Below are 26901 nucleotides of genomic sequence, written 5' to 3' on the forward strand. Positions count from 1 at the left end.
TCACTTATCACTTCTAATTCTTTTTGGAAATAGTCATTATCTCAGGCCTCCTAGACATTATGTGGGATTTGTGCTAAGGCAGTGAGAAATAATCAATTCTGGATACTTACTAGGTTTAAAACACCAGGCTCTAATCTATCAAGACTATGTGCAGCAACTCCAAAGAAGCATAAAATCGGGCAATTAAGAAGTTGAAAACCAACAATACCTAACAGAAAGTTCGGAATTCACCATTGATGTGGGAACAATTTATACAGCTATTAATTAACGTCTACAGCCTAAATGAGTTGGCCTATACCTACTGATCTGAACAAAATGTAGGCAGATCCCCACTTTATTGTATGTTAAACGTAGAATGAAACCTAAAGTTATATATATTGGCCTCCGTAAGCCATATGTGTATTAGCCCCCATGGTTGGAGTCTAAGAAGATGATGCCTGGGCCCAGTATGTTGACAGCCTACGTGATGCACCATGCAGGTGGTGAGACCGTTAGAAAAAAATCATTCTCTCTCAACGATTCCTTCAGAAAACATCACCAATCTGAATAGAAATGATCCAGCAATTAATGAAAAAATCGGCAATTGAAGGAAATGCAGTAGATCCCACCCACTCAGAAGCGAAGTTTTAAACAGCGCCAGCACTGAAAGTGTGAGAGAAAAACAACCACGTGACATTAACAGAGTGTTTTTATAACTGCCAGGTTAGGAGCTATGTGCATCCCTTGCTACATCAGCGCAACAAGCATATCATAACGTCCAGGACAAACGCAAAGTGGATCGACATCGATTCAGGTAAAAACCCAACAAAGGAGGAATTTTGTAATTGTAATTGACACCTATTATGCCTGAATCAACTTTGTCCGAATCGTTGAGAGTTCGATGTTGATTAACAGACATTTCAGTTTTGTTGTATCTACAACGGATACACGTGTTTTCTGGGGTTTTAGTGGGGGGGGGGTCTATGCCAAGACTGGGAATATTTTTTTATTCTGTGGAGTTCATAGGTGTGCATGTGAGTCGGGAATGAGAGTGGGGACGTTTGGCAAATTGTTGAATCAAAATATGTATTAATGAAAATTGCCAGCCCACATTATCATTTGAACAAAAGAAAAACAGCCCACATTATAATAGGGAAAATAAACTGACAACTCTTCAATTAGAAAAATCGCTATGTCTGGCATTTCATTTTAAGCATTTTAAATTACTCCTCTATTTTGTGTAGTCTGAATTAATCTTTCATTACTACAAAATATTCCCCCATTTTGAAGAAATTATTTGCATATTACTGTGTTGCTGCTTCATTCAAATAATTGCATACTGTTCTATGTGAGTGATTTTAATTTCACCTGAAATACAGATAATAAATGTGGTTGGATGTGTGTGTGGCTGTCGGGGATGGAGTGTGTGTAATTGTTAAAACTTTCATAACATCACAGTTCCCTCAAAATGACTAAAAGTTTTCAATTGATGATTCTCATTTCCATGATATTTTAGTTTAATATTGAATTGCATTTTCAAAAATATAAACTTTTAGAAATTAAGTTTCGGGTTTGTTGAATTCAAGAAATTTTAGTTTTTTTTTTACCTTATTTCACTCTCATTAGCTCTAATTAAATTGAACTCTTTTATACTAATGTAAATTGGAGAAACACACATTACGACAGGATGGGCATATATCCCTTGTTTTATCGTGATATTTGGACAAAACAACTGTACAGTCCATACAATACAACTAGTAAAACAGATTCATAACGCCATAGTGTAGATAAGTAATATGACACGATGCTTCGTCGTGCAGGATAGAGACAGCGTGGTGATCGTTTCTTCTATCCTAATATTCTAATAACACGGACACAAAATACAAATCAGTTATACTAAATTAGTAATATTTTGCTTCACATTGGTAATATTGTTTGATGGTTGGACAGATTGGACATTTTTAAGGAACTGTCCAGAAAAAAATATCAATTGAAACATGGATCGGTTGAACATTGATTACAGCTGTTCAAAGTGAACTCTAAAAAAGCAAACATAAGAATTTAAAATAAAATTAATTATATCTGCCAGAACCTTGTGAAACAGATTGGAATTTTGATTTATTTCACACCACCTAGGATTGCTTTGAATCTGTAATACTATAGCTGTTATATGTAATAAAATAAAATAAATAGCACTTTATAAGAAATTCAAATCGAATAACAATCAGCTGCCCTGCTTTATAGAATACATTTATTAATGAGATTAACGATTAACGGTATTAACCGGTAATCAAGATATAGGATTGGAGAGAAATAACTCTTTACATAGGCGTTAGCATAATATGAGAGAACATGGTTGTCAGGTGGTTTGGGTCAGTTGCTCTGGTATTCTAACATATAGTTTGTAAGTAGATTGTAAACCTTTTTATTTTGCACTCACAAGTTTGTTATGCAGGTTACTAGTTATATGCCTCGGTGGTATACATGGATATTAATAATAGCCCCTGGTGACTGGGGTAATAATATGTACCCAGGTAACAACCAGGGTTATACTTATATGCCCTAGTGACTTACAGGGGGATTAATTATATGCCTTGGCTATTTCATGGCATTAGTTGTATGCCATAGTGACTTATATTGGTACTTGTTTTATGGCCTGATGATTTTCAGTGGAACTAATTCCAATTCCATGCCCTGGTGACAGGGGTACTATTTTATGCTCTGGGACATATAGAGGTTTAAAATATACGTCCTGGGTACTTTCAGCGTAATAATTGTTTTTCTGGGTCTTCAAAGTGTACCAATTACATGCCCTGGTGATTTTCAGTGGTACTAAAATATGCTTCGATGACTTCACAGAGTATTAACTATATGTTATGGTGATTTTTAGAATTCTAAATATTTGCCCTGATGGCATACAGGGATATTAATAATAGCCCCTGGTGACTATCAAAAGTAATACTTATATGCCCTAGTGACTGACTTCCTTGTATGGGTAGAAATGTGTATGCCCTTGTGACTTTCAGGGTTCTGACTTTCAGGGTACTGACTTTCAGGGTACTGACTTTCAGGCATACAAACTATATGCCCTGGTGATTATCAGGCTACTAATTATTTGCCATTGTGACTACGAGGAAAACTAATTGTATGCCCCTGTGTCTCACAGGAGTTTTAATTATATGACCTAGTGATATTCAGGGTACTAATTACATACCTTGGTGCTTTTAGGGGTACTAATTATTTATTGTTGTCACTTCCAGGAGTACTAATTACGTGCCCTGGTGTTTTAAGAGGTACCAATCATATGCCCTGGTGACTTTCAGGGGTACTAATTATTAGCCAATCTGACTGTCAGCATAATATTTATTTGTCCCTGTGCTTTTAAGGGGTACCAAATATCTGTAATGGTGACGTCCAGGCGTAATGATTTTTTGCCATAGTGACTTTCATAGTACAAATCATTTTCCCTGGCGGGTAGTCTTGGAACTAATTATATGGCCTGGTGGCACCCATCGTGTACCAACGATATGCTCTTGTGACTTTCATTGTAATATTTATATGACCTGGAGGCTTCTATTTATTTATTATATGCCCTTGTGACTTTAAGAGGTACAAACTATACGCTAATGGTACTAATTATTTGTCCTGGGAATTTTCAGGGTACTAATTGTATGTCCTGGTTACTTTCAATGTTACTTATTATATGTCCTGGTGACTTTCAATGGTACTCATTATATGTCCTGGTGGCTTTCAATGTTACTTATTGTATGTCCTTGTTTCTTTCAAGGTACTAACTATATGTCCTGGTGACTTTCAATATTACTTATTGTATGTCCTGGTTTCTTTCAAGGTACTAATTATATGTCCTGGTGACTTTCAATGGTACTTATTATATGTCCTGGTGACTTTCAATGGTACTCATTATATGTCCTGGTGGATTTCAATGTTACTTATTGTATGTCCTGGTTTCTTTCAAGGTACTCATTATATGTCCTGGTGACTTTCAATGTTACTTATTATATGTCATGGTGACTTTCAATGGTACTCATTATATATCCTGGTGACTTTCAATGTTACTTATTATATGTCCTGGTGACTTTCAATGTTACTTATTATATGTCCTGGTGACTTTCAATGTTACTTATTATATGTCCTGGTGACTTTCAATGTTACTAATTATATGTCCTGGTGACTTTCAATGTTACTTATTGTATGTCCTGGTTTCTTTCAAGCTACTCATTATATGCCCTGGTGGCTTTCTGTGGCACTAGTTATATGTACTGGTGACTTTCAATGTTACTTATTATATGTCCTGGTGATTTTCGAACCTACTAATTATATGCTCTGGTTATTTCAGGGTATCAGTTATACGCCCTTGTGAATTAAAAGGTTACACATTGTATATATCCTTTGTCGCTTCCAGTGATCTTATGCCCCTGTGACTTTCAGAGTACTAATTGTTTGTCCTAGCGAGTAATAGTGAAACTAATTATATGACATGGTGACTTTCGGGTACTAATTATTTGTTCTGGCGGTTCATTCAAATAATTACATACTGTTCCCCTGTAGATGATTCAAATTTCATTTGGAATGCAGAAATAAATTGAGGATGGATGGGTGTGTGTGACGCCAGGCTGGAAGTGGTGCGACTGTATTGGTTAGAATATCCATTACACCACAGTCCTCACAAAATTAGTGACGACCCTCATTTTTCTAATATTTTAGTATAATATCGAATTACATTTTAAAACATCCACAGCCAGAAATTAGGTTTAAGTTTTGTTGGCTCTAATTGTCTTAATATTGAATTGCATTTTCATAAAATACAAATCTAGAAATTAGGTTTAGGGTTTGTTTAACTTATTTTCACTCTAATTGGTTCTAATTAAATTGCATTCTTTTATAATAATGCAATTCAATTTAAAATAATAGGGGAAATGAGTCAGTTGGGATGCAAATTGGAAAACCACAGATTACGACTGAATATGCCCATCTCCATCTCTTGTGTTTTTCTGCTATTTGAACAAAACATATATATACAGCCCATACTATATTTGGTAGAACAGAATAACACTATAGCTGTGTTCAGTAATACAAACTGACTGACTGACTGACTGACTGACTGACTGACTGACTGACTGACTGACTGAATGACTGAATGAATGAATGAAGTTTATTTCACTATAAAACATATATACAGCTAATAATATACAAATGAAGTTGATATATAAACAAATGAGTAAATAAAAGTAAGTAAATAAGTGTATAATTTGAATTTTAAATATATATATTTTTAGATATTTATATAAATTGCTTATAGTGAGGATCACGGAAATAGTTCCCAAGAACTAGTATAGTCCCTGACCCTTTGTAAAGAATGAACAAAATAAATAGTAAATAATAATATTAATAAGTTATATACAAGTACATAGTTTTATAAATAATTGAATAGACTGAAGTCTTAAATCAACAAAAGAGATGAAAGAAAATAAATTGAGTTTGAGAAAAAAACACATAATCTTACAAAGTCAGAACAGTAACAATAAACTTAGAAAATAATATACATAATCTGTGGGGATATAACAACTAACAGCCATTGCTATTGTAATTGTGGGATATTTGGTCTAGATAATGATTTATTGTATGTGCAAAACGACTATTTTTTTGGTCAAAAACAAATGTTTGAAGCTTACATAACTTGTAAACATCTAATATTCCAAGTTTTTCAAACAAGGAGGTAGTGTGAGCATGAATGTCGGAGAATGTGATGAGACGTACGACTTTTTTCTGGAGGCGCAAGAATGGTTCAAGGAAAGACGAGTATGTGTTTCCACAAATCTCTAAACAGTAAGAAATATGGGGAAGTATTAAGGAATTATACAGAAGAAGGAAAATTGAACATAATGTCGAATCTGTGAGATAATACCCACTTTCCTGGAAATTAATTTAGTTAGTAAATCTATATGAGGTTTCCACGTTAAATTACAGTCAATTGTCACGCTTAAACACTGTGTGGAACAAACACCCTCTATTGGTGATCCATTAATGACCAAACTGCCCTCTTTAGTAACTGTTCTTTGTGGTGACTTTATAATCATATAGTTTGTTCTCTGTGTGTTAATAGTAAGTTGTTTGGCATTACACCATTCACAGATTTTCTTGAATTCGTCCTTAATGTCAGAGAAATAAATTTGTGTTATTTTTGACTGATTTTAACAGAGTTGCAACGTCTGCAAAAAGACGGAAATCGAAAACATTGCTGGAATTCATAATATCATTGATATAAACTAGAAATAAAATAGGGCCTAAAATCAATCCTTGTGAAACACCACACTTTATTTCTTTGAAAGAAGATAGTGTGTTATCAATATTGATGATTGGAAAGGTAGTTTTCAAACCATTGTAACGGAAGACCTCTGATACCATAATACCATACAGTTTGTGGAGAAAGATTTTGTGATTAATTGTATCGAATGCTTTTTTCAGATCAATACAAATTCCGAAAGTAATGCAGCCAGTGTCCATGTTATCGGCGATGTTGGTGATCAGGTCAGCTAGGGCGAGTTTAGTGTTATGTTTTTTGCGGAAGCCAAATTGCGTGTTTGAAAGTATGTGAATTTTTTCAAGAAAATTTATAAATTTCTTATTCACAATCGATTCAAATATTCTGCTAAGTTTGGTAGGATTGAAACAGGACGATAGTTACTGGCCTCTGCTGCAGTACTTTTTTTGTAAATGGGTGTAATCTTAGCAATTTTTAAGTCATCAGGAAAAACACCTCGGCTCAACAAACAATTGATAATGTGAGCAATGGGTCGGGCAATAATGTTAGCTGAATGAATTTATGTTTTAGGGTATATTTTGTCATGTCCTGCCGATTTATTGTGATTAAGAGATTTGATTTGATTGAAAACTTCGGACTCACTTACAGGGTAAAAAAATAACGAGTTAATTTGACCCGTATATATATGCTTCCGTGTTCGTTATACTAGCGGCAAGGCTCGGACCAATATTTGTGAAATATTCATTAAATTCCTCGCCTATATCAGAACTCTTTGTTAAGGTTTTGTTGTTGGATGCATTTAAGTTAATTTGTTTTTGCTTGATTTAGGACCTTATTTATAACCTTACACTTACACACTTTGGCCTTTCGCCCCTCCTGGAACATAGGCCATCGATGACAGTTTTCCAGCGTGCGCGATCCTGTGCTGCAGTCTCAAGCTGTGCCCAGGTGGATCTTGGGCGCCTAACATCATCGTTGAGGTCCTTCCGCCAGGTGTTTTTTGGCCTTCCTCGTTTCCGCTTTGCTTGTGGATTCCATGTCAAGGCTTGTCTGGTGATGTTGGATGGTTGCTTACGCAAAGTGTGGCCAATCCAACCCCATCTCCTCTGCAAGATCTCTTCCTCCATGGGAAGCTGCCTGGTTTGCTTCCAGAGCTCAAAGTTGCTGATCTTATCGGGCCAATACATTTTTAGGATTGTCCGCAGGCATCTGTTTACAAAGGTCTGCACTTTGTGGGTTGTTGCCTTTGTGGTACGCCAGGTTTTCTGCTCCATATAACAGAACAGACTTAACATTTGTATTAAAAAAACGAAGCTTGGTGTGTCTTTCTATTGTTCTGGAGTTCCAAATGTTCCTTAGTTGGAAGAATGCAGCTCTTGCTTTGCCATTCCGGGTTTTGACATCAGCATCCGCTCCACCCTGTTTATCCACAACACTTCCAAGGTAAGTGAAGGACTCCACCTCGTCAAGGGTGTACCACTTAGTCTGATCGGGTCCTCTTTCACAGTATTCACTTTCATGCCCTTTGTCTTATCCTGGTGAATGATTAGACCAAATGTGGCAGAAGTTGTTGCTAATTTGGTGGTTTTATCTTGCATCTGCTTGTGGTTATGGGACAGGAGGGGAATGTCATCAGCGAAGTACAGGTCTTCAAGCTGTGTCCATAGTGCCCACTGAATACCATTTTTGTCATTTGTCACTTTTTTCATAATCCAGTCAATGACCAGCAAGAATAAAGATGGTGAGAGTAGGCAGTAGGCAGCCTTGTCTGACACCTGTCTTCACTTCAAAGCTATCTGTCAGCTTTCCTCTATGTACTACCCTGCATGTCATTCCCTCATATGAGTTACGAATCATTCTGACAAACTTCAAGCGACCCCGTAGTGTCTAAGCAGCTTTCAAAGTGGCTCTCTGTCTACACTGTCAAAGGCTTTCAGATAGTCCACAAAATTGATGTTCAGAGAGGAGTTCCACTCTATGGACTGTTCAACTATGATCATCAGTGTAGCAATGTGATCAGTACATGATCTGTCTTTACGGAAGCCTGCCTGGTGGTCACGCAGTTGTTGGTCAACCGGTCCTTTCAATCTCTCAAGTATAACCCTATTGAAGACCTTTCCTGGTACTGGAAGATGTGTGATCCCTCTGTAGTTGGAACACTGACTGCGGTCTCCTTTCTTTGGAATTTTGATCAGGTGGCCCTCTTTCCACTCTGCCGTGATTTCTTCCTGTTCCCAAATCTTCTCAAACAAAGTGTATAGTAACTCTACTGAAAAGTCCAGGTCTGCCTTCAGTGCCTCTGCTGGAATATCTTCAGGGCCTGATGCCTTACCATTTTTCAGTTGATTTATAGCTTTCCCGATCTCTGCTTTGGTAGGTTTGTCACAGTTAATGGGCAGGTCAGTGTCAGCCTCAGGTATGGTAGGTGTATTGACATGTGCAGGTCTGTTGAGCAATTCTTCAAAGTGTTCAGCCCATCTACAGAGCTGTTTGTCCTCTACAAGTATTGTATTGCTATCCTGGTCTTTAATAGATCTGTCTGTTTGCCTGCATTTGCCTGCAAGCTTCCTTGTGATTTCGTACAGCTCCTTTATGTTTCTCTTTGCCAGAGCATCATCTGCTTGTTTGGCTAGACTTTCTACAAAGTTTTGTTTGTCTGCTTTGACACTTCTCTTAACTTCTTTATTTGCAGCCGTATAATTTTCCTGAGCTTTTGATTTTGATGCTCTCGTTTTGCTATTGTTAATTGCTGCTTTCTTTTCCTTCCTTCCTTGGATTTTGCAGCAGATATGCACTCTTTCTTTTGTGTCCTTTTTCTGCCCATTGTCTCATCATATGTTGTGCTTATTGCCCCCTTAATCACATTCCAGTGGGTTTGGATGCTTCGGGTCTCATCATCATCATTTTGCAGATCAAGGAGAGATTATTATCTATTGGCTAAGGTTAGTTTGAATTTCTCTCTAATCTTTGTATCATTTAGGAAATTGACATCATACCTTGGCTTCCTTCTATCCTCACCAGATATGTTATACATCTGTTTTAGCTTAAGTTTCAGCTTTTTATAACCTGCCATGTTTTATTTGTGTTCCCGCCGGTAACAACAAATTTATTTGAGTAGTAAGACTTTTTAGCCGACTTTAGCAACTTAATGAATTTTAATGAATAATTTTTTTCTGTTTAAGATGCTTCATATAAACATTACTGAATTTAACATAGCATTCTGCATACGCAGTATTCGGATTAGAGCATTCATAAACAGATCGCCATGAAGTAGTGCTTAAATCGACCAAGAAGGCCTCTGAATTAAAGTTTTGGAAGTCGTATTTGTAAATATCGTTTTTTTATCTAAAAACATATTTTCAATTTTTAAGGATACCAACAATTGGATAATGATCACTAATGTCCGTTAGGATCGTGCCACTTTCAATAAAGTGACCAGTGATATTTGTCACTAAATGGTCGATTGTTGTGCTGGATTGTTGAAGAACCTGAGTAGCAGTGACGATTATATGGGTGAAATTATAAGCATTGAAAGGGTGAGAAAGTTAGTAACAGGTGTGGTATTATGTGCAGTGTCAATGTTGACGTCACCAAGGATGATACACTCTTTACCACTAGCTGACAACTGGGATAGGCATGCTTCTAAACTGTCAAGGTATTCATGATAAGAGGTGTTAGGTTTTCGGTAGTTGACGCCTATGACGAGTCTATTGTTATTGACCATGGATTCCACAAAGATCGATTCACAATGCTTAATTTGAATATTATTATTGTGATTGAATGATAGAGAGCTGTGAATGTATAAAGCTACAGCCCCACCTTGGGAACTTTCTCTAGGGTGTTATCACTGATGTTACCTTAGTAGGTTAAGATATACGTTGGACATCTTGCAAGGACGAGATTTTCACAGCGAGCGATCCCGACTCGCACTAAGATCTTTATATTATCAGTCCAGAGATACTTAGATACATTTATGTATACTTTGTTGTTTGTGTCCGACGTGTGAAACGGACGATTATGTTTGATGTTGCTTGCTTACGATAACGTGGAAGTCGATGGCTGATGTCGATGTCATGTTCGGAAACATGCACCTCCACGGCTTCGGCTACTTGGACGACTATGTTGTCAGTGATTTTATCTTCATTTTTTGGTATTCCCTGGATTATTAGGTTGTTACGTCTGGTGTACTGTTGCAGGGATTTAATTTCATTCTGAGCATTGTGTAATATGCGCTCTGTTGTGATAAGTTGTTCTCGTAGTGATTTGTTTTCCTTGTGTAATGCATTCATCTCTGTTTTAAATTCTTCGAAGAAAGAGTTCATGAAGTTCACGGACTTTTGCACTTCACACAGTGTAGTTTGCATAGTTGATAATTTGTCTACCTTTTTGCATAATGAATCAAGTCTGTCTTCTATACTGGTATGTGGTAACTCATCACTGTTGTCCGCCACCTTGCCTTTGTCTTCACCTTTGCCTGTCTTCTCGGGACGAGGGAAACGTTTAGATTCGCATGATCGTCACAAATGCAAGTCTCCTTGGCATAAACGAATACTCCTTGTTGCACCACAGTCCGCGCATCATTAAAAAGAACTTTGCGAAAATGTAGAGGAGACGGTGATAGTCTTTCTTCGGTGGTCAGATGACAAACAATAATATGACATGGTGCTACGTCTACCCATTCTTTGTTATATCGTGTAATTATCACACAAGACACATTCTAATCAGTGTTACTAATTTCTGGGCAATATTTTATGATGGTTGGACAAATACGTATTTTTATGGGATTACCCAGAAAAAAATAATTGAAATAATGATGGTGGCATGTGTTAATTAAATATGTTACTTGTGTTCAATTTGATCATGAAGTCGTTAAAGCATTTGTTAGGGCGTTTCAAAATTATAAACAACAAGATTACGTTCTGAAGAAAAAAATAATGAATTACCTGCTAGAAACTTGGGAAGCAGATTGTTTTAATTCATAACACCTACACGTCATTCTGTCCTGGACTTTGAAACTGTTATAATATATCTGTATTATATACAAAATAAAATAAAATAAATGATGCTATATGGAATCCAAAATAAAATAAAAAATAAAAATCAGCTGCCCTGCTTTATAATAAACATGTATAGGTGATTTTCCGTACATTTTCCGAGATGTATGAAAGACGCGCGTCGAACGTCTGCTGCAAAAGTCGAACGATTTGATTTTGAACTAGAATTTCGTTATTTCGTAACTCATATCGACCGGCCAATCTTCGACAGAGGAATATTGCTTCCGAATACTCTTACTTAATCGAAATTGTCTATCATGAAATGTGGGCAGCACATTATTATGCATGGAAATGTCCCCCAAAATACTTCGCGTTTGTCGAATACCACGCGATGTTTGACGCCATTACGACGCTATATACTTTGTTTGTCTTGTTTTTACGTTCGATTTCCCGCATAACGCGTGATTCACGCAGTGAACGGAAAATGGTCTATTCGTGAGCTACTAACGATATTAACCAGTGACGGTATCATGAGAGGCTTTAAAATTAGTAATTATAGTGCGTAGATGCTAGATTGATATTTAACCTGGGCCAGTAATTCCGGCAGAAATTCGTCGAAAAATGTAATATGTAAAATGTTCAAATATCATAAACATAGAATGGGTATTTCTAATTTACACTGTACAAATGCACAGATTGCGGTAATACTATTTTTTTTTCACGTCACTCTACACCCCACACTCATATAATAACTCCAGTGAATTGTAACTAATTTAGTGACACTATTTCCACTCTGTTGGAATATAGTCATAAAGGATGGGGTCATACACATACTATATTTATAATATTAGTTTCCTGTCTTACTATTATTAATTTGTCTTAACATACCTGGATAAAACAAAATAGAGCGCTATACACATGCTGTAGTCTTTTGTTTTCCTATTTGAATAACCATCAATCTTTTTATGATTTTGACTGCGTTACGTTTCCAAAATTCTCATATAATTATTTGAAAACAACTATACCAGAAGGTAGTACAGTTGACGGAATATTTAAGAATATTGGTCTTGTCACTACCTGTACAAATGGATGGGAACCTGAGGAATATTTAACAGCGCTGCCACCGACGAAGACCGATTATCCTCCCTTTTACGATCGCGTGTGCGCTTGTTTTCCGCTACGAAAAAAATCAGCTAAATGACTTAAAAATAAACAGTGTATGACACATCATATTGAATTTTGGATACGCCATGTAAAATGGAATATATTTTTTATGTGGCGTTTTTAAAAAAATCCTTGTTAAAATTTACCACATTTTCAATGTAAAAAAAAAATATTTTTGTTTTGTGGCTTCCATTTAAATAATACATTGCAATTGAAAAAAAACACAGTTTACGACAAGATGTGCATAGCTCCCCTGTTCTGTCGTGCCATATACACACAATCCGTACAATACAATTGGTAAAACAGATTCATAACACTATAGTGTAGATAAGTGATATGACACGATGCTTCGTCGTGCAGGTTAGAGACAACATGTGGAGACATCACAATGTGCCTGGGTGTCGTGATTCTAAACGACAACATAAATTAATAACACATCAATTGAGTAAAGTAATCGGCACGACTGGCAGAACAAATTATTTTAAATAATTCCTGTAATGTGTATAGCCTGATTTAGTCTATCATTTCCACCACAATATCTCCCCGTTTGTGGAAATTATTAGCATATTCTGTGCTGCTGCTTCATTCAAATACTTAAATACTGTTTTATTTTGGACGATTTTAATTTCACCTGAAATGAGTAAAAACATGTGGGTCGATGTATGCATGGCCGGCGTGCATGGGGCGTGTATGTAATTGTTAATACAATACAGTTGCCACAAAATGACTGGAATCTATGTACTGATGACCTTCATTTTCCTTATAATTTAGTGGTATATTGAATTGACTTTTACTTATTAAAGTAACATTCACCATTCCCGAGTATTATAAAAAGGTATTTAGAAATTGTTGTTAACCTTTGACCAAATTAATAGGGAGTAAAACACAGTTCAAGAAGAGCTGTTCATGCATTGACACATCACAGGAAATCCCACCAACGAAATATTTGCTGTTGTACCTAACAAAGGAGCTTAGTACTAAACACAAAGTAGCGATTCTAGGTCTTATAATCCAAATTCAATCTTGGAATAGTTGTAAGCAGAATTTTTCATATGATCGTGGTTAATAATTGATGAGCCCTTTCTCTAAAGAAATTGCAAATGCTGAGATTTCTCCTTGTCATTCTATTAATTTTTAAAATGTTTTTTTTTTTTTCAAAATTTTCCATTTCTCTGAATCACCATTAAGATTCGGTCCCAATAGACTATCATTCCAAGTGTATGGTCTTGTATTTTTCACATACCTAAATCGCGACTTGTTGACATTGATGTCTTGCAGATAAACCTAGAATAGAGATAATACAAGAGTCTGTACTACCCTCCAACATGACAGTTTTGAGGTACAATGTTGCTAGACACTTGTGACCTAAATTTTATTGTCATGTACTAAATTTGTTGTCTGTTTTGGCGATTTTATTTAGAGTTCAAAAGCAACTTCCTTTCACATGTTTCAGTCCTTAAAAATGTATAACGTCTTACAATTTCATTGTCATTACTATGCCGCCGCTTGTTTCTAATTTATTAACTTTGTTCAACATGTTCAATATTAGGTTGAACGTTACTAACCAACAATATTTTGACTATTGTCCAAGATTCATTTTTATATATCATCAAGTAAATGCCAGCATTACCTATATAGTATGTATGCCTACAGAGAAGTGCCACAAATACAAATTATTTTATTTAGCGAACACAGTTTTTTTTACCTCAAGTGTATAATGACATATGTTTTGCCTGTTGTTGAAAGTCACGCAATGAATGATACTGAATTCAAAATACATCACAAGTGTGTGTCATTTATGATGCCTGTATTTGTATTTGGTCTAATGTCTAATGTTTATATCTCGTCAACTGGTTACTCGTCGAATGGTACTGTGCTCCTTCCCATTGCATGGGGTTACTAACCAAATGACACAAAGCAACTTTGAATTGCAGGTGGTTACTCACCAAATATTAACCAGCCAATTCCTATTGCAAGTGATTAGTCAACAAATGGTACTGCGCTCCTTCCCATTGCATGGGGTTACTAACAAAATGGCATGGAGGCGCTTTGCATTGCATGGGGTGACTTACCAAATGGTATTGTGCTCCAACCCATTGCTTAGGGTTACTCCACACAATTATACTGTGCTTTTTTCCATTGCAAAAGGTGACTCAGTAAATGTTACTGTATCCCATTGCCGGTGGTTACACACCAAATTAATGGTAAAGTGCTCTTTCCCATTGCACGGATTACACACCAAATAGTGATATGCTCCTTCCCATTACATTGGGTTACTCACCAAATGGTATTGTGCTCCTTCCCATTGCATTGGGTTACTCACCAAATGGTAGCATGCTCCTTCCCATTGCATTGGGTTACTCACCAAATGGTAATGTACCCCTTCCCATTGCATTGCGTTACTCACCAAATTAATGGTAATGTGCTCTTTCCCACTGCACGGGTTACACACCAAATAGTAATATGCTACTTCCCATTACATTGGGTTACTCACCAAATGGTATTGTGCTCCTTCCCATTGCATTGGGTTACTCCACACAATTATACTGTGCTTTTTTCCATTGCAAAAGCAGACTCAGTAAATGTTACTGTATCCCATTGCCGGTGGTTACTCATCAAATCGTACTCCACCTCTTCCTATTGCACGGGTTACTCACCAAATGGTATTGTGCTTCTTCCAATTGCACTTGGTTACTCACCAAATGGTATTGTGCTCCTTTCCATTGCATTGGGTTACTCACCAAATGGTAGTATGCTCCTTCCCATTGCATTGGGTTACTCACCAAATGATAATGTACCCCATCCCATTGCATTGCGTTACTCACCAAATGGTATTGTGCTCCTTCCCATTGCATTGGGTTACTCACCAAATGGTAATGTACCCCATCCCATTGCATTGCGTTACTCACCAAATGGTATTGTGCTCCTTCCCATTGCATTGGGTTACTCACCAAATGGTATTGTGCTCCTTCCCATTGCATTGGGTTATCACAATGATATGTTAGGAGAATGATCACTGTGGGCTAAATTTGAGTATTAAAATTGGACAATGTTTTGGGAAAAATAAAAATAATAACTTAGATGCACATGTGTTTGTTTGATGAACACATTCAACATAGCCAAAATGCGACAATTTTAATTTTTAACATATTGAAAAATCAAGTATTTTTGCCATTCCGGGACGTTTAATACTGGATATCAATCAATTTTGATATATGTTAAATATAGTGGAACCGTGATGTATTTTGTATTCTAATTTGAATTCAAACTGGCGGCCATTTTGTATAAATTATTGTAGTTACAAAATCATTCACCCATCATGTTTAAACTTAGTATATGCGCCATTCACATGCATTCGTTGGATCGTCGGATTCAAGGTGGCCAAATGGTGGCCATTGTAATTTTAAAAATTCATTAAGAATTAATCATTTCTACATATTTGGAAGCGGATATTGGTGGCATCGCATGGCATAATTATCACATCATTGGCTGATTCGGAAAAATGGGAATTGATATATTTGTGGTCGTTTTAGTGGCTAAATAATATTAATATTGGCGATGTCATGTATCTAATTCAATCTTTAAAAGAAAGATTACTCTACAACAGTACACATCAGTGTTAATGTGGATAGGAATACAGATTACGAGGGCAACCGGGTTGCGTGACAGAAACATATATATGTACAAATAAATACACGACTGAAAGTCCCCCTAATTTTAAAAACCATAGACAGTGTTGTTGAGGGAAGGGTAATATATTAGAGGGAGGATAAGCAAATCAGTTAAATCTTCAAAAAACCTGACAGGGGTCACAGCAGAACAAATTAATTGACTAAGATGTGGATAGTAATTGTTGCTTACACTGTTTTATTTTGTAATGTTTTTAATACTGGTCAAGGAATTGTTATTTATTATTTCAATTCACAATAATCATGAAATCGTTCACCATTTATAACAATATTTTCAATACTATTTTATATTGTTGTTTTTTTAAATATTTTATAATTCTGATCGATATTTCTAGTTTTAGATATGCTGTTCCTAAATTATCGTCTTTTTATATTCAGTTGTTTATCATGCAAAGAAAAGTTAGGAAAGTTAACACTTTGTAGAATAATTATACTAACAAAAAATATATTGGTATAAAAGTGTGGAAAAAAATCACGATTACCAAAAATAACACATTCAATCAAAAAAATACGATATGCGAGTTCGTTGTGAACCAAGTGAATATTATCAACACTGTCACGAGAACATTGGCTGCTTGTTTTGACAACCCGCATATATAAAGCTTACTATTTGAATGACTTTTCAATGCATTTCAGTAACAGAAAAAATAAGTCGATCAGCTTTTCGCAGCAACATTGTTCATAAGTGGTTTTATTAACATAAACACTTCACAAATATTAAGTTACAGCAGCAGCGCACAACATCGTTATTTTTTTCAGGTGAGAACAACCGGTTCTTGTCAACCAATCAGTGCGCACGATTACGCACACAAAACAAGTGTGACGGCCTATAGTCAAAATATAGACAGTAATATTGAATAGTCACCTGATTTGTATATGTTTGGCACTGTTAAAAAGGTAAATTATTGATATTTTTAATGAGAAGCAACGCATTAACAATATACTGAATAATGCATCATACATCATCAATTCGCAAGTAAAACATATATTGTAAATTGTCCAGGTAGATTATTCAATTTAAGCAATGATAATATTGACACGTATTTATATTAACAAAAATGCACATACAAGTATTATATTTTCAGGGTAATTTTAACATTTTTAATACATGAATAAATCTAATGAAATTTTTAAAAAAAAGATCTTACAAGTCGTACAATCAGTATCAATGTTTCTAATATATGAAAAAAAACCTATTCATTTTCTTAAAAGATATCTGAGTATTAAACTGAAGCGAGTGGTCAAAATGTAATATTCGCATAATATAACATGTACAACAAATAATTATAGAATTGCATGTTTAAAACAGTAACACAATGGGTTTTTTCAAATACATATATAGCAGGAGTGTACGTGACAGTTATTTTTATGCAAGGTTATGTTATAATGTGTTCTCCCATGCAGTAACATCTCCATATTATGGATGATATATACATAGATTCTATATACATAGCAGGATAGGTTTATCGATAGTTGCTTTTCATTACTAAATCACAATCAACGGTTGTTTATTGTTTTCACCCACTGAATCTGACATCAAAATATTATTACACTTTTACTTCCGCGTACATTGCTTCTTCACTCTCCCTTTTCAATGTTCCTTTCACCTCCATTGTATCATTGAAGTCGATGTCAGCGTAGGTCAGACCTTCAGCATTATTACGCCTAGATTCATTGTTTACATTGTTTACTGTCTGGCCTAAATCACATAGTGATGTTTTCTGTTCACGATATACGCCATTATTGTAACTCTCGAATCCTGAACATAGATAATTATATTTCGAGGATGCATCAACACGTCTTACGTCAACTTCGGTCTGATCACTAACATCCACCCTGAAGGATTGTTCCGTTGCTATATCTGTCCCATCATGCCCACACATCTCGATTTCGCCATAATCATTTTCCATACTTTGTTGAGGTTCTTTGAGGTTTGAAAGTTTTCTACGAGAGCTTTTCACACAAATTGCAACAAATATTGTCAGGAGTATCAGTATTACTATTCCAACTGCCCCGCCAACTGAAAATACAACTATTTTTATAGCTGTCTCCGGTACAGTCTGGGGTGCAACACTAAATTTCATGGTGGGTGTTTGCGAACTATCAGAATCAATAAATGATGTACACATTGAGTTTACATGACTACTCCTATCTGAGGCCGGTATAACTGATGTAGCCACTTGCACTGTTTGTGCAGGAACAAGAGTTGTTCGATCATTGTCGGTGGTAGGATTAGAAAATGCTACGTGTAAATAAGCAGTAGCAGTACCTAGTATGCCATGGGAATTTGTTACCTCACATGTTATCACATGGTAGCCATTCTCACCTCTGCCTAATCCGTTGATCTCCAGGACAGTTCTATCTGCACTTAGTAAAAATGGCCAACCCGTCCCCACAACGACGTCATAATATTTCCACGTATAACTGTACTGATCAGGTTCAGTAGATGCATTACACGTGAAAATTATGTTATTTTGTGAAGTTAGTACGACGGATTCAGGCATAACTACTACGTCCGGCTTTGATAAAATCACAAATTGGCCAACTTGACAAGTGTAAGTAGAGTTCCAGCGGATGTTCGATGCTCGACAGTAAAACAGTACATCTTTATAATTCTTTACTGCTATCCATGTGTACATTGTTGTAAGCATATCATCAACTACCGATGGTGCGGATGTATATAGATGGCTATCGTCTGTTGTATTTTTAAACCACGTGTGAACAACTTGTGGTGACCCTGTAGACTTACTAGTACATGTGAATATTACAGTATCACCTTCTGTTACCTCTTCACCCGGCTCCATACTGGTGTGACAAGTAGGAGTACGTGTTTGTGGTTCAACATATACGTGGAGGTAAGCCAGGTCAGATCCGATGACCTCATTGTTATTGAAAGTCACCACACATTGGTATTGTCCACTGTCGAATACAGCTGTAGACTCAGTAATGCCTGTTATTGACAATGAAAACTGTGTAGACACATCGTTGGTTATTGAATATCGTGATCTGTCAATGTTATAAACAGTACCACTTGCATGATTATTGTAACTGATGATGACAATTCCGTCTTTCTTCCACGACACCAACTCGTCTATCTCTAAGTTAGTGATATAACAATTCATCCATCTTGTCCTGTATTCGCTATTTCCCTCAGTTAAATTAACGTAACGGTCCACGGGTTGAATAGTGATAACAGGCGATGCACCACCAGGAACACATAGGATTAACACACCACCAACAATAAGTGATAAACTACATTTAAACGCCATTTCAATGCAATATTTTCACTGGAAATAAACACTGGTAATAACGAGGAGTGTTTTTTTGTTATTCCCTCAATCCGGTTAACATTGTATGGTTGTGTATTTGTTATTTAAATGATAGGCCACATTGAAAAATCACACACGCTATGGGCTTTATAGCTTTTATAGTCTGTCTCATAGAATACATTTTGCCATGATGTCCTACCATACCCTATTTACCCACTTCTCGTATATGAGACATTGTGATATAATTGTAATCCATGCATGTATCCTGACAAATTCTATTGAGGGCAGTATACAGTGCAACACGACATAGTGGCATCACGAATACATGGCTGAGAATATATACTCTGACTATGGGAGTCTCAAAGTGCGTGAATTGTGAACAGTAAATTAAATAAAAGTACAATGTTGAATTTAACACCATCACCGGTTTTGAATGGCCAGGCCACGTGTGACACAGTGTCGGATGATTTAGTCAAAATTCTCAAAATACTTTACTCTCACCACAATTAGCCACCATAGCTATAGTCATTATCTTAATCTCTAAAAAAATACTAACCATATATTTTCATATACTGTTAACACATAGCCTCACTCACATTACAATCTAAAACACCAATTGTTAAAGCACATTTGTCTACAGAAAATAGTCTCACTTTAATACGAATACAAATTTATTTGGTAAAATATTTTTTTCAATGTTCACAGAAGATGTTTTGTGAGGCTTTTTAAAATAGCTGTGAAACCAAAATTTTTTTTTTACTTCACTATTCACACAAGTAAGAAAATGTCCACATTTAATTTATATTTGCCATAAATTCGCGTCAATAAATTTATTAACTATTATTAAAAAATCATCCAATGGAAATTCCTAATTCACACGAGACTTTCACTGCATACAGATGGATTAACTTTATAATTGACTCATTTATTACGTCTTTAATCACAGACTGCTGTGTCACCAGAGTGTAGCTTATATTAATTATCTTATCGTCGTCACTACTGGTTGAATACTTCTAAATCACCAACTCATTCGTATGAACGTTAATACTGTATATCATTTTGTCGATACGTTCCCACACATGTAACCCGTATTAGTAGTAAAAGGGTGAACAATGTTTTAGATTTATACAAAAATCCATTCACTGCAATAAAAATAATGTCTTTCATGTCATGTAAAACGTGTGAATGGCCTCAAATATTGCTCCAACTAAACAGGTTTCTGTGAGTGATCATAAAGTTCAGACTTCCATAGTCAAATCGATGTCCTTCAATCACAAAAATGTTTAATATTAAACGACTCGATATGTATTCATAATTAGTAGTTTGAACCCTTTTTGGACACGTTTATCAATTTAATGTTTCCAAGAATATTTAGCAGTGAATACGTCTTGAAATACTTTTTGCTACAGTTGGAACCACGGCATACAGTTTAATGTAATATATCGATAGTGAATATATGAACTTGGTTGAAGCCACCTCGGCTTGATTCATCTGATTCGTTTTTTTTTTCTTTTCCGTAGACATTCAGTTCCGGAATTGACTCACATTTCTCAATTAAGTAATGTTAGAATTGAAATCGTACAATTAATGTGAATATTTTGGGCCAATAAAACAAATGAAGAATCCCCTACCATAGAGGTAAACCCGGGTATAAATCAATTCGTTCAGCGCAACTCTTTATTATTAGATATTGTTGACACCTTGGCTGTTCTAATTCCTCTTCTGTCGTCCATCACGGATTGAGTTTGAGTTGAAACACTTTTTCTTCGCGACGTACGCTTCTTCATATAATGTCACCATGATTAGATTTTTGGACAGTACTATAAACCACATTCAACAACTCTCAAGAATTGGTTTAGGCAGATTTTGATCATTCTCATCTCTTTGGTCTCATTATAATATTCATTAACATTGGTGTGTTCGTCTTAAATCAAAACAATCTTATATTTACAATGAAGGTTGACGCAGTAGTTTTGTGCTTGATCACCACCTCTCAGAAAAGTCTATGGCGTATTCATGTGCATAATACTTTCATTCTGTAATATTTCAATGTATTGGCTGAATTCCGGTATGTGTGAGAACTTTGGAAAATATGGCATATAACCTGTATAATTGTAATACTATTGCTAGAATACTATGTACAAAAGAAATTTGGTGATTGGCGTATGGGTGATTACGTTGGTGTATTCTCGTGATATCATTGTTATTATATTTTTCATGCTTTATAATTTGTAATGAAATGATAATTTCAGGAGAGATAACAATCAGGACTGACAATAAATGACAAGAAATGACAAGAAATGTTTCAATCTGTGCAAAGTGCAAACAAATTTTCCATAGTATATTTTTCCTGTGAATGTTCCCAATTTGGTCAAGTATAGTTGGATTAGAGTGCTTCCTTGAAGGGAAGCAAAACCAATAACTATTGGGTCAGCGATGAGCAGTATGTGCCATTGCTTCTACCCACGGCGGTCATCGCTTGTACATAGTCCTGTTCGGTAGCTTTGACTTTTTCGATATCCAAACTAACTTCATCAACGAATCGTCGTCTCTGTTTCTTAAAGTATATTTGTCTGCCGTTAGTCATCACGACACATGGTTATGAACAGTAGTAAATAATACAGATTAGTTGAATCAGTTGCACTATGTAACGCATTAATTATATTGTGCAGGAAAGTTCAATATTTGGTGATTCTGAACAATTATATATGGTTTTTACTAGAGTTCCCTGTATAATGCAGCACAATGCCAACTGTCAATTGACCCATTAAATTACTGCGGTTAATCTCCACTAGCCACAGGCTTTATTGATCATAAAGCAATGAAAAGACGATTTGAACTGTGGTTAAGTAGGTCATGGTGCTGAGGGATATGCATTGAATAGGTGAATGACTTTTCTTGGTGTCACTGGTGTCACATGACACGTTTATTTGTGTGTCTCATTGTAAACATATATTCAAGTGTATCAAATAATAGTGCTGCTAACACGACCCCTCTAACCTCCTGTCTCTATTGAACTGTTGACTACAATCACACCAGGCAAGCTAGAACAAGTTTCATTGCAAAAACGGTCAACACGTCTATGCTTCAATTCTATACACAGTAACAACAATTATATAGAATATTATGCCTTTATTAAGACTATGATGTTTGTTTTCACATTGTGTGTACAGTGATTGTGTTTTCAATATTATCACATTCATTTGTGTGTCAAACAATAACACGGCCTGGCTCTACTAGGCTGTCGACTATAATCACACCAGCCAAGCTCGAACAAGTTTATGCTACGAATTCTATCAAATGCAAACACTAACAGCAAATATATAGTAAATTATACTTTTAATTTTACTATGATGTTCGTATTTACATTGTATAAACAATGATTACGTTTTGACACAATGCTTTTGATCACTAGTATTACCTTATATTTGGTTGAATTAGGCGTGAAAATCGTGGAAAGCAAACAAATTAGTATTTATAACAATGGAATTTATTTACTTCACTAGATACTATCAACGATATGCATGAAATACTTTGCAATTCAAAACTAATATTTTGAATTTCAAAAAACTGTCCACGCATTTATGCTTCGAATTTTATAAAATACAAAAACTACCAGCAAATATATCGAAAGTTATACTTTTATTTTGACCATGATATTCGTGTTTACATTGTATGTACAATTATTGTATTTTGACAGCATGTTTTTTATCACCAGTATTACATTATTGTAATCGTTGAAAGCAAACTAATTATTATTCATAACAATGAATTTTATTTACTTCACTAGATACTGTGAAATATTTATACATATACATGTTTATCAACGATATGCATGAATTAATTTGCAATTCAAAACTATTATTTTATCGCTATTATTCATTTGTTATTTTAGGAAATATTCAAGCGAAAATTAAAAATATCCCTTAAAATTAATGAAAATATGTGTCGTTGCAACTAGCACATGATACAAATATTGCCTTACTAACATATGTACTTATAATATAAAAGTAATATATCAATATTAATATAATTTGAAAACATGAAAAAATATTATATTCTTAGAAAAAATAATATAAAACAAAATACGATACAAGCAGGTAAAATGAAATGTAATCAATGACCTGCTTATATTGACTTTCAAATTTCAAGATATTCTCAACATGTTTTAATTATTTAACCCGAAAAGTGAAAATTAATTATTTATCTTTCAAAAACAATCCTATGTCATTGTGAGTAAATATATAATATATATTATGCAGCATTAGACTCACACAATTTTAACATTCTTATTTCATTTTACTCTTTACTTTTTTTAAGATTATTAACGCCTAATTATATTTGTCTACATTCTGAACAATGCTACTGGTAAATGGATGGCTGTTAAGTGTGCATTCACTATAACACAGACATACCATTGTTTAATGGTTTCAATTTGAATACGATATAATCCGTGTTTTATTACAGTTTTACTTCCGCGTACAATGTTTCTTCACTCTCTCTATTCAATGTTCCTTTCACCTCCATTGTGTCATTGAAGTCGAGGTCAGCGTAGGTCAGACCTTCCACATTACTATGCCTAGAGTCATTATCTTTGTTGTTTACTGTCTGGTCTAAATCACTTGGCGATGGGTGCACATCTGCATATAAGACCGAGTTGTCGTCTGCTGTAGAGTTGACATTAGCCGCGTGTTGTTGGTCACGGGACAATCCATTCACTGGAATATTCACAATATCATAACCATGAGAATCATCAGTAACTTTCTCTGCAGTCAAGTGTGTGACGTCACATTCAGTTGTTTCAATGTCAGTATTTCGATCTGTGTCAACACATCGAGTTGTAGGTCTACTCGGTTTTGGTTTAATTGTTGGCTTGATATTTTCTTTGATTTGATTAATATCATCCAGATATTGTACTTTGTTTCCATCAACTCGGCAAGTGCTCGGCAAAGTCGGAGGGATCTTCTTTTTCTTATTTACCTGTGCATATACATGTTCTTGTCCGGCTTCCTGGTTGTCATCCTTCTCTGTATCCATGTTCTGGTATTCACGTACATTCTCAATTGATGCTGGCATCTTGGGTTGCTTCTTAACCACTTCATACGATACATCATCTCTACATCCAGACGTGGTGTAATCTTCATTTTGGACGCCTTTATTGTAACTCTCAAATCCTGAACCACGATAAGTATATTTTGGAGTTGTATCAGTACGTCTTAGATTGATTTCAAAGTGAACATTAATTTCATCTCGGACGTCATCATAGTCACGTTCTATGTCATTACCTCTATTCACCTGTCCTGCATCTGTGTTTATTTCATCACGTCTACACATCTCAGTTTCTCTATAGTCATTTTCTAAACGTTGCTGTGGTTCTTGTATGCTTGAATATTTTTGACGAGATTTCATTACAAGCACGACAACAATTACTACGAGAAGTATCAATATTATGATCCCAACTGCCCCACCAACAGCAGAGGAAACTAATATCGTATCAGCTCCTAGTATGGATTGTGGTGTTGGGCTAAACGCCTTGTTGCTCGGAGAAATAACAGGTGTCACAGATGATGTACGTATTGTGCGCCCATGCTTTGTTATAGTGTCCGTGGTTAGTAAACCTTTGCTCACAATTTCCAGAGATCTGGAGACAGACGTGGTCGTGTGAGATGTATAAGTTAAGGTATTGGTGGTGGCGGTGTCTATGGTAGTAGGAAATGCCACATATAAATCAGCAGTACCATTTGAATGTTGTACACTACACGTTATTGTGTGGTGACCATTATCGTGAATGGATACGTCGGTAATATTTAGAACGTTTTTATCTGCATTAAATGTAAACTGTCCTCCTGTTTCAACAATGACGTCATCATATTTCCACACATAACTGTAAGGTTCAGGTTCACTAGATGCTTCACAAGTGAACGTTGCGTAATTCTGAGAAGTAAGTGTTAGCTGTGCAGGCATAACTACTACATTCGGTTTTGATAGAATCACAAATGGACCAACATGACATGTATAACGTGACTGCCACGATTCGTATGTTGCTATACAGTAGAACGTAACATCTTCATCTGCCTTCACTGCCGTCCACGTGTACGGCGTTATCAGCATGCTATCAACAATGGATGGTGTTGACGTTGTGAGTGGATCACTATTTATATCATTTCTGAACCATTGGAGTACGACTTGTGGTGACAATATAAACTTACTTTTACAAGTGAATATTCTCGTATCGCCTTCTTGTACCTCTTTATCTGACGGTATACTGGTTTGACAAGTTGGATTGTATGTTTTTTCAACGTATATGTAGAGGTGAACCAGGTCAGATCCAATGACCTCAATGTTATTGAAAGTCACCACACATTGGTATTGCCCACTGTCGAATACAGCCGAGGACTCAGTAATGTCTGTTATTTGTAATGAAAACTGTTGTAGCGTTGTGTTCAGAACCGAATATCGCAATGTGTCAATGTTATTAACACTGCTCATCAGAGTATTATAACTTAAAATTATACCGTCTTTCTTCCATGACACGACCTGTCCAGCCTGTAGATTACTTACATGGCAATTCAACACGCGTATTAAATGTTCGTTGTGTCCCGTTGTTAAATACACATAAGTGTCTTCAGGTTGAATTGAAAACCACGGCAATGTGTTCCCAGGGACAGCGAGTGATACTAAACTTATGGCAACGATCAGTATATTCCCAGGAGAAGTCATGTTGAAGCACTGTTGTTTGTGCAGGCCTTGTTGGGTTGAGATGTTTACGTGACGTCATAGATTTACTTCCTCAATCCGGGAACATTATGTACGCCATTACAGCATTGTTATGCTTATGAGTCAACTATTGTGTTCAAAAACAAATAAGTGTTGCTCATTGGTGGGGTTAATAAATATACTTTACGCAAATATCGACGTGAACCACACTAATTAATAATTTCAGTGCAGTTACCCGATGGTGATAACTTGACATTTCTGCACACTTCTTAAAATAGAAGGTCGGTGTCTCAGTCAGTGCATATCGCGTTTGATTGGAAATTTCAAAAATAAATTATGTACTAGTATGTCGTTGTCTGTGCTGTAGAATACCTTGATTACCTGACGTCATAATGGAATGACCATTTATTATTCATGAAGGGATCAGGCAAAACAGAAGGGGGTCAACATATTTTCCAAAGCCACAAAGGGGGGGGATAGAAGGGGCGATAGTGACTATTTATCTAGGCTGAAGGGGGCAGAATATTTTTTTCTTGAAGATTGAGAGACATTTTTTTTACTTTAAAACATTTTTATTGAACATAAAATAAATAAACTGAATATATTTAAATATGCTACTCAAAACATTTTAAAGAACACTTGAATATTCTCAGTAACAGTAAGATCTTTTATTTCAGATAAACCCATTTGGTCACATAATTGACGTGAAACATCAGCACAATGAAACACATGATAAGGACTGCATGTAATCATTACATATTTCGTTACATGAGTTCTGAAAAAGAGAAGGGTTGAAAACGGAAATT

General features: G+C 35.7%; 1 long non-coding RNA gene across 1 annotated transcript in view; it reads left to right on the forward strand.

Moving 5' to 3' along the window:
• Positions 1-704: 704 nt before the first annotated feature.
• LOC146729981 (uncharacterized) overlaps positions 705-26901 on the forward strand; it is a 73781-nt gene continuing 47584 nt past the window's right edge. Inside the window, exon 1 of the long non-coding RNA XR_014927813.1 lies at positions 705-793. This is a non-coding gene — a long non-coding RNA (uncharacterized LOC146729981). The remainder of the gene's footprint in view (positions 794-26901) is intronic.

This window comes from Saccoglossus kowalevskii, chromosome 20 (genome assembly GCF_978046115.1).
Source record: "Saccoglossus kowalevskii chromosome 20, keSacKowa6.1, whole genome shotgun sequence".
NCBI lineage: Eukaryota > Metazoa > Hemichordata > Enteropneusta > Harrimaniidae > Saccoglossus > Saccoglossus kowalevskii.